This window comes from Quercus robur, chromosome 10, assembly GCF_932294415.1.
Source record: "Quercus robur chromosome 10, dhQueRobu3.1, whole genome shotgun sequence".
Lineage (NCBI taxonomy): Eukaryota > Viridiplantae > Streptophyta > Magnoliopsida > Fagales > Fagaceae > Quercus > Quercus robur.
In genome coordinates, this window is record NC_065543.1 from 45720592 (window position 1) to 45730573 (window position 9982).

The following is a 9982-nucleotide window of genomic DNA, read 5'->3' on the forward strand; positions in this document are numbered from 1 at the left end:
TGTATCGAATTCTCGAGTTAAATGTTTTGTCAGCCTGAGGTACTTCTACATTCTTTCTTCCTTTGCTTCGTACTCCCCTCTAATCTGCCCGATTACTAGTTTTGAATCATTCTAGATTAACAGGTTCTTAGCTCCAAGTGCCTTTCCAAGCCTCAATCCCGTCCGTATCCCTTCGTATTCAGTTTCGTTGTTGGTAGCCGGAAATTTTAGTTGGACCCCATATTTCAGCACTTCTCCATCAGGGGTGGTGATGACGACCCCTACTCCCCCCTTCCCCTGGGTTGACGAACCATCAGTTTGTATTGTCCATTTATCTACGTCGTCGGTAATCCTGTCTTCGTCTGGAAGAATGAACTCGGCGATGAAGTCCGCCAGAGCTTGCGCCTTGATTGCCATTCTGGGATGGTACTCGATGTCAAATTGACTAAGTTCAATTGCCCACTAGACCATTCTCCCTGCTGCTTCGGGCTTGTTCATTGATTTCTTGATTGGTTGGTCCATCATTACGAGAATGGGGTTTGCCTGGAAGTATTGCCTTAGTTGCGCGAGGCTACTATCAATGCGAACGCGATCTTTTCGATCCTTGGGTACCTGGACTCAGCTCCTTAAAAGGCTTGGCTGACGTAGTAAACTGGGAGCTGCTTCGTGCCCTCTTCTCTGATCAGGGCTGCACTTACTGCCGAGGCCGACACTGCCAGGTATAGGTATAGGTTCTCCCCTTCTTTGGACGGGCTTAGGAGGGGTGGACTGCTCAGGTAACGCTTTAGTTCTTGAAACGCAGCTTCACATTCGTCGGTCCAGGCGAAAGCCTGCTTCAAGGTCTTGAAAAAGGGCAGGCATTTGTCTGTAGGCCTGGAGATGAATTTGTTCAAAGCTGCTATCCTTCCTGTGAGTTTTTGAACTTCCTTGACGAACCTGGGTGACGTCATGTTGATGATGGCTCGCACTTTCTCTGGGTTTGCTTCTATTCCTCTTTGGGACACCATGAATCCCAGGAATTTTCCCGAAACTACCCCAAAAACACATTTACTTGGATTCAACCTCATCTGGTGTGTTTTGAGGGTTGCAAACGTCTCCTTCAGGTCGTCCAGATATGCGAGCTCTTCTTTGCTCTTGACGAGCATATCATCCACATACACTTCCATGTTCTTGCCAATTTGTTGGCTGAACATTTTGTTCACCAACCTCTGATACGTAGCCCCGGCATTCTTCAATCCAAAAGGCATTACCTTGTAACAGTAGAGTCCTTGACTTGTGATGAAGGCGGTCTTCTCCTAGTCTTCCTCAGCCATCTTTATTTGGTTGTACCCTGAGAAGGCGTCCATGAACGTCAGTAACTTGTGCCCGGCTGTGGAGTCCACGAGCTGGTCTATTCTTGGTAGAGGGAAGCTGTCCTTTAGGCATGCCTTGTTCAGGTCGGTGAAGTCTACACACATCCTCCATTTCCCGTTTGCTTTCTTTACCAGGACGACGTTTGCGAGCCATATAGGATAGTATACCTCTCGGATGAACCCTGCCGTCAGGAGTTTGGTAACTTCCTCTGCAACTGCCTGATCTCGTTTTGGGGCGAAGGTTCTTCGTCGTTGCTGGACGGGTTTCCGTTCTGGGTCCACATTCAACTTATGCTGGATGACTTCTGGAGATATGCCCGGCATGTCCTCGTGGCTCCATGCGAAGACATCTAGATTCTCTTTAAGGAACCTTATGAGTCTTGTTCTCATCTCGGGACTTAACGTCGTTCCTATCTTGGTCGTCTTGTTCACTTCTCCTTCTACCAATTCCACAGTTTCTAAGGCCTTTATCCTGTTTTCTTCCTTTTCTTCAATCATCCATGTGTGGTTCTCCTTCGCCGCTAGGACGGCTTGATAGCATTCTCTTGCCAGGACTTGATCCCCTTTCACTTCACCAACGCCATTATCTGTTGGGAATTTTACCTTCAAACAGTAGGTTGATGTTGACGCTTTCCACTTGTTAAGCGTGGGCCTCCCAATGATGACATTGTAGGATGAGGGACAATCTACCACCAGGAAGTCTACTTGACGGATCAACTGCACTGGGTAGGCCCCCGCCGTCATCGTCAATGTCACTACGCCCCTGGGGTAGACCCTGTCTCCGTTGAAGCTGACGAGTGGAGAGTCAAAAGGGCGCAGTCTTTTCGGATCTAGTCTCAGCTGCTGGAAGGTTGGGAGGTAGATGATGTCCGCGGAGCTGCCATTGTCGACGAGGATCCTCTTGGTATTGAACCCTTCTATATTCAACATTATGACCAAGGGATCGTTGTGGGGCTGCTTCACTCCCATAGCGTCTCCTTCACTGAAGGAAATGTCCGGGTATGTTCATCTGTGTTTTGACGGGGGTACAGCGTGGACATTGTTTACCTACCTCTGGTATGCCTTCTTGAGTGATTTAAACGATCCTCCCGAGAGTGGCCCTCTTGTAATCGTCTGTATCTCCCCGATCACTTTGTGCGGAGGTTGGGACGGACGATCGTTGTCCCGGGAAAAGAATTCATGCTGGCCTTTATTATCGTCCCTGAATTTACTATATTCTCCCTTCTTCACATATTTCTGTAACTTCCCCTTACGTATCAACTCCTCTATCTGCTCCTTTAAGTCTCTGCAGTCTTCCGTGTTGTAACCGTGATCTTTGTGGAACCGGCAGTACTTGTTCTTGTCGCGGACATTGGGGGATGAGTGCAATGGTCTTGGCCATTTGAGGTAATGCTCGTCCTTGATCTGCGTGAAAATTTTGTCAACAGGCATAACCAAAGGAGTAAATCTTACCATCCGAGGACTTTTATCATCCTTCCTCCTATTCCTGTCATTGTTCCGACGGTCTGGTCGCTCTCTCTTTTGCCCCCTACGGTCGTCTTCTTTCTTTGCCTTGTGTCCTGGCTTCTCTGCATCCTTTATGGCCGTTAAGGCGTCTTCAGCATTCATGTACTTCTGCGCTTTCAGGAGCATTTCTGCCATTTTCTTTGGCGGGTTCTTTGCGAGGGAGGCCACAAGATCTCTGGACCTTAGTCCTGCTTTGAAGGTCGTCAGCTGCACCTTGTCATCGGCTTCGTCCACCTCCAGAGTCTCCCGGGTGAAGCGTTTGACATATGACCTCAAGGTTTCCTTTTCTCCTTGTCTAATGGTGAGTAGGTAGTCTGCCGGCCTCTTTGGTCGTTGCCCCCCTATGAAATGGCGCAAGAAAGCGTTATTTAATTGCTCGAAGTTGTCTACGGACGAGGTTGGTAACTTCGTGAACCATTCTCTTGCAGCTCCTTTGAGAGTGGTAGGAAAGGAACGACACAGTATCTCGTCAGGTGGTTGTTGAAGACCTAGAGTCGTCTTAAAGGTATTAAGATGGTCCTGAGGGTCTCTGAGTCCGTTGAGCGGCTCAAGTTGAGGTAAGCGAAACTTTGATGGTACAGGGCATTCAAGTACTGCCGTGGTGAAAGGCGAGTCCGTAGCCTTTACCATTCCGTCTACGCTCCGGTCTGTCTTCTCCTTAATGGCGCTCCTCAGTTCGTCCATTTCCTTCCTCATTTCTCGAAGGAGATTTGAGTTCTGCTCGTCTGGAGTAGTTGACCTCTGAGGGGTACCTCTCCTGTGGCTATCCCCTTCTCCTTCCAGGTTGCCTTTGGACCGGTTCTCTTCCTGTTGAGCCTGCTGGAGTCGTAGCTTCATTTCCTGGTTTTGCTTGGTGAGTTCTTCGATGGTAGCTACAAGGGCCTGAACTTGCAGGGCCAAGGTTGCTGAATCTGGGTTGGATTCCATCTGAATGTAGAGGGTTGATGGAAACTACGTTTTCAGATATGAATCTGAGAATGTCGTTCCCACAGACGGCGCCAAACTGATGAGGTGTGAATTCGTCAGTCGAAATGGGCAAATGGAACCTCCCGTTAGCACCAATGTATCCTTTAAAAAGGGGTTACCAGTGTGGTGCCTGCCACAACGCCTCCGATACTAAAGTTAGAACAGAAAAGCAATTTGCCAAAATAGAAAAGTAATAGGTATTTTCTTAGAGTATCTGTATGTGTACCTTGTGCTGCCAATGCAAGGGCTTTATATATGTGATTTTGGTTGCTAGCCGTTGGAGTGTTAATGCCTCTCTTAGTAACGCCTCTAGCCCAATTATGGGGCTTTTATTAGGCTCCCAACGGTCTGTTTTGCTGGTTTCGTAACCGCCCAGGCTACTGGCTAGCATCATTGAATGACTTTCCTTCCCTCGTCAGTGATGGCTGATTTCCTCGTCGCTAGGGATGACCTCGTCATTAGTGTTGGCTTCGTCAAAGTAATGCATTCTCGTCACTCCCATCAACAACAAAACTCTTGATCAGTTGAGCCATCTAAAACCCGAGAAATGCTAAATTATATACAAAAGAGAAGTGTGCAAATACTGGCTTTGAAAACTAAATTAATTTTTCACAAAACTTGCATTTATTCATTTTGTGTAGTTAGGGAGAATATATAAAAGAACTCATTAAATGTGAAAAACGTTTGCCAATAGTACATGCACGTGATTTGTCTCACTGATTGTGTACTAGTCTTCAAACGTTTTGCATAAGTTCAGTACCTTTCTTCTTCAGTACTTACTTCATTTTTGTTTGTTGCGGATAGTCAAGAATAAAAACAATCTGTAATATAGTGAGAATAGAAGGGTCATCCCTATTACGTTTAAAAAATTCGAAGAATTCAGTGTGTGTGTGTTTTCATAAAGATATGATTGGTTTATGATTCCTCGTTGGAGACCTTCTTATATCTTAAAATCTTCATCATCTCAATTAATTTTCTCATTTTTAGTCTTGTTTGGTAATAATTATACTATAGTATTGAAAAAATAGCTTTTTTTATTTTATTTTATAATTTGATTGTCACAACTCAGGGATGATTGAAATCCTACCTGTTATAAACATTTTAAGAGGTGTCAATTAATTAAGGTACAAGACATTTAGTGAGTGCCTCACACTCTTAATATAAACATTTCATACATTGATACATATAACATATCACTTACAAAGTGTGGATATCAAGTATCCATATCTTTTAATTGGTACTCACATTTTGTGAGTGGTGTGTATGGTGTGTGAAATAAATATTTTCATTTTTTTTCGTTTGTTATTATTATTATTATTTTTTTGGGATATAATTTCAACATATGCCTTCTACTTTTGATGATTGGAATCCTATATGTTATGAACATTCTAGGAGGTGTTAAGCAATTGAGGTATAAGACTCTTAACGAGTGTCTCACACTCTTAATATTCACATTTCATACATATCACTTACAAAGTGTGGACATCTAGTATCCATATCTTTTAATTGATACTCACTTTGTGACTGGTGTGTGAAATAAAAATTTTCATTTTTTCATTTTTTTTTTATATAATAGAATTTTAATCTATGGCTTTCGTTTATGATAATTGTGTTCTTAATCATCAGACAAAGACATCAATCGATTTTTGGTGTAAGAGGTGATTGAACCCTAGATCTCTTATTCAACCATGAAAATTTTACCAATTGAACTAATTGGAACCCACTTTTCGTTTGTTAATTAGATAGTTACAATAGAGGTGAGAAAATTCAGACCCTAGATATCTAGAACATACTAAGAGATGCCAACTATTTGAGTTATAAGGATATTGTCAAATAAGATATGTTTAGAGAGAAAAATGAATTTTGCTTTAAAAAATTGGCTGTACTCAACCAAATAAAACTAATTAAACCTAAACAAACGGATACTTGGTCAAACCACTCAAACCTACTCCTAATACCAAAATCTGTACTTCTCTTGTTAAGATTTCATTTTAAGTATATCTCATTGCCAAAAAAAATGATTATATGAAACTAGCCTCGTCACGCCTGATGAGGCTTTTTTTTGGTCCAATGTCATAATTTTCCATTTATCTCAATTTTTAGATTATGTTATTAAAAAAAAAAAAATTCTTAAGTTGTCATTTAACGATGTCATCTCAATTTTATTTATTTATTTTTTCCATTTTTGTTGTTGCTTATTAGTGCAAAATGAGCAAGATGTTTAACTCTTGGCCTGGAATGGTGTTTCAGCAAAATCTAATATAAGTATTAAAAAAGCAAAAAAACAAAAAACAAAAAAAGAAAAGAAAGTAACAAAAAAATGTACCTACCAAAAATCATTATGAACCAACCATGGAACCCTTATCTTCTTTGTGGGAGAGCACCAATTTGAGAGAGAGAGAGAGAGAGAGAGAGAGAGAGAGAGAGAGAGAGAGAGAGAGAGAGAGAAACCGTGAGTCTTGATATAGGTTTTTTTTTTTTTTTTTTTTTAAAGTTTGGAACGTGGTCTTGAAGGAAATATACAAAGTGGACTAAGAAGTTTTTTATTTATTTATTTATTTTTTTTGGATAAGATTTTTTTGGAGATATGGATTAGTAAGAGAATATCTTATTTTGTAAGCATTTTATATGGAGTTGGAAATATATTTTTACGGGGTTGTCCCCAAGTTTTGTCCATGTTAAGTGTAGGGTCTAGAAGTATTTCTAAATTACATAAAAATCTAATTCAAAGAGGGGAATCATGTTATAGATAGTATAGATAGATTATGAATCAAATTAGAAAAAAAAAAAAAAAAAAACATTTGTATTATACAAGTTGAAAGCATTGGTAGCACCATAAGGATAATTTCTATTAAAAATATTTCTATAATTGATTTAATTTTTCATGAATTTAATCTATAAGATTTTACATACATATATATATATATATATATATAAAAGTTACTGTAAAATTAAATATTCATTATATAATGCATTTTATCCGTATATTATTAAATTCCCTTTTCACAAAAATATATATATAATAAAACTTAAAAATATTTAACATTTTGTTAAACTTTTCTAATCTTATCACACAAGCTTTTGAATGTGTATATTTTTTTCATGTTATCACTATAATAAGTGTTTTTTAATTTGATTTTTTAAATTATAAATAATGCTAATTTATCATATTTTTGGATAAAGAAACCCAACTGGGTTTGTTTTTCTTGAAACAAATATTGATTAAATTAGATATGTTCAATTTTACAAATTATCTAATACTCTTTTTATTTATTTATACTCATTATATACTTAGTCTAAAATACATATCATAATTATAATTATACTTTTCTGTGTATTAAATATATTACTGACTAATTTATTTATTTTATAATGAAGATGATCCTCATCTCTAAAACACTAATAAAACCATTGTAAAGATAAAGGCTCAAAATCGTATATTGGACCTTGGGCTTTGACCTAGAACGTTGATTGGTCTAAGAACGAATAAACAGTAGCGAGGATGTCAAGTTCAGAGTCCTACAAGTAACATGCAAGTAGAGAGGTCGAGAAAGGTGGTTCGAGGAGGATTATCTCCTCAGATGAATGAAGCACAGATCAAAAGCCTATTCTACCACTCAAAGTGATTCTACAGGAAACGTACTGGAAGAATGGGAGTTAGGAAATATTTAGGGAAAAGCTGCTACTGCCGCATTAAATGCCCTACAGCTAACTTTCTGGCCGCATTTATGTGGAGAAGACCCCTGAATAGTGTTGTCTTAGCTACCGCAACTCACAGAATGCCTAAAGGGGTGTTTGATGGGACAAACACTCGAGTAGCAGCTTGGATGATCGACAAGTGTAGGATCATGATCATCCGAAAGGAACTATATAATGTAAGAGATCCTCCATAGATAGGGGATTGAAAAATAAGACGAGAAATATTGTAGCAATCAAGAACCAACCCTGTAATCGAACTTGAAAGGAATATATAAGAACTGATCTTCCGGATTGCGCCGATGACGATTTTCTCTAATTCAATTTAACTTGTTTCTTTGTTCTGGTTAATTGGGCCTACTTTATTCACGATCCAACTCATTCTAACTCAGTCCTCCAATCCACTTTCTAAAAATTTATTATTTTGGGTTTTTTGGGTCTAGGTCCATCCATCGTTTAGACTAGGGACTCAAATAAGGTCTTTACAACCATTATTCTACGTAGAGAGAGAGAGAGATATATATATATATATAATTTAAATTAAAAAAAAAAAAACACAAAGAGAGCTATGGAAAACTAATAATTGGGGGAAAAAAATAAAAATACTCAACTTAAAAGTTATTAAACAAGGGACTGTATTTGTTTATTATTATTATTATTATTTTATTTTTTCATTAAAAAAAGTAAGTAGTAAGTAGGGACTGTATTACTGTATTGACTATTGAGTTGAATAAACTTGAAAGAACCCATCATGGAGAACCATGATCAAATTGCAAAGTAGATTTGCACAAAAGGTCAGTTGACTCAAATCCACTAAAAAAACAAAAAAATAAGCACTGATTTATTAGCATGCGAACGAGTAATAACAACTAGAAAAACAAAATCACCCACTTAAAGTCCTAAAAAAAATTGTATTTTCCAGGTTTCTCCTTATGCCAAAGCATCTAATATATAATTAATTACTCAGAAAAAATAAATATTTGGACTTATTATAACAAAGAATCAATTAGCAACCCAAGCAGAGTATCTAGTATTATTATTATTATTATTATTATTTTAATTTTGGCATCTAGTACTTTCAAATACATTACTCTCAGCCTGTCAGCCAAAAAAAATACTGACCATTACAGGAAGTCATAAATTTTTTATTTTTATTTTTATTTTTATTTCTATAAATATGATAAAATTTTAATCTATAAGTATAGAATAATTAATTTTATCGTCAATAAAAAATATTAATTAATCTATATATATATATATAACCGAAACCTTTGCTGGCACCACAATTTTCCACGTCAGCACAATATTTAAAAAATAAAAAATAAATAAAAATTATAACTCCTCAAAACCCTAACAATCTTACCCCTCTCTCAAGTTAAGAAATATAAAGTCACGGTTTCTGCAAACTCTCTCTCTCTCCAGACGTAGGAAACCCTAAAGCATTCAAGATCTACAAAACCCTAGCAACCTTACCCCTCTCTCAAGTTAAGAAATATAAAGTCATGGTTTCTGCAAACTCTCTCTCTCTCCAAACGTAGTAAGCCCTAAAGCATTCAAGATCTGCAATACACGGTATAGATTTTAGCTTATAAAGTTCAGCTTTTGTAAGGTTAGTTTTGTTTATATATTAATTAATACATAGTACTTTGTTCACCATTGAATACTCATCTATATATATATAAAACCGAAACCTTTGCTGGCACCACAATTTTCCACCAAAATTCTAACTGCGCTATCATAAAATATTATTATTAGTATGAATTTTATGGAGTTGCGGTGTTCAAGAATTAAACCAAAATTCTTTTAAATTATCTATAATATTTTGTCCTCTGAAAATTTTATTATTTTGATTTTATTATATTGTGTTTCTTAAGCTATAAAGAGATTTTCTTTGGTTTCTGCAAACTCTCTCTCTCTCCAGATGTAGGAAGCCCTAAACGCACGGTATAGCATTCAAAATCTACAACTTACGGTATAGATTTTAGCTTATAAAGTTTAGCTTTTATAAGGTTAGTTTGTTTATATATTTAGTCCTTACGTTTAGGTTTAGGTTTAGGTTTTAAGAGATTTATATATTACTACTATGTGGCTAAATTTCCCGTGACATCGGTTTTATGTTTTTAACCAAATACATCAGGAAAGCAAGAGAAGGCGCATAAATATTTAGTCCTTACGTTTAGGTTTAGGTTTAGGTTTAGGTTTTAAGAGATATATATATTACTACTATGTGGCTGAATTTCCCGTGACATCAGTTTTATGTTTTTTTTTTTAAAATTTGTTTTATGTAAGGTTAGTTTGTTTACATCAGTTCTTTATCTCAAAGATAAGTCTTTTATTTCTACCGCAAGAACTATTTAGGTATGTATCCCTTGCAAGCACACATTAACTTAAATTGTCTTTTAATATATGCATGTTTTATTATTTTTTAATAGTTTTCCCGTGCATCGCACGGGTTAGCGACTAGTTTTTTATATAAGCGAAAC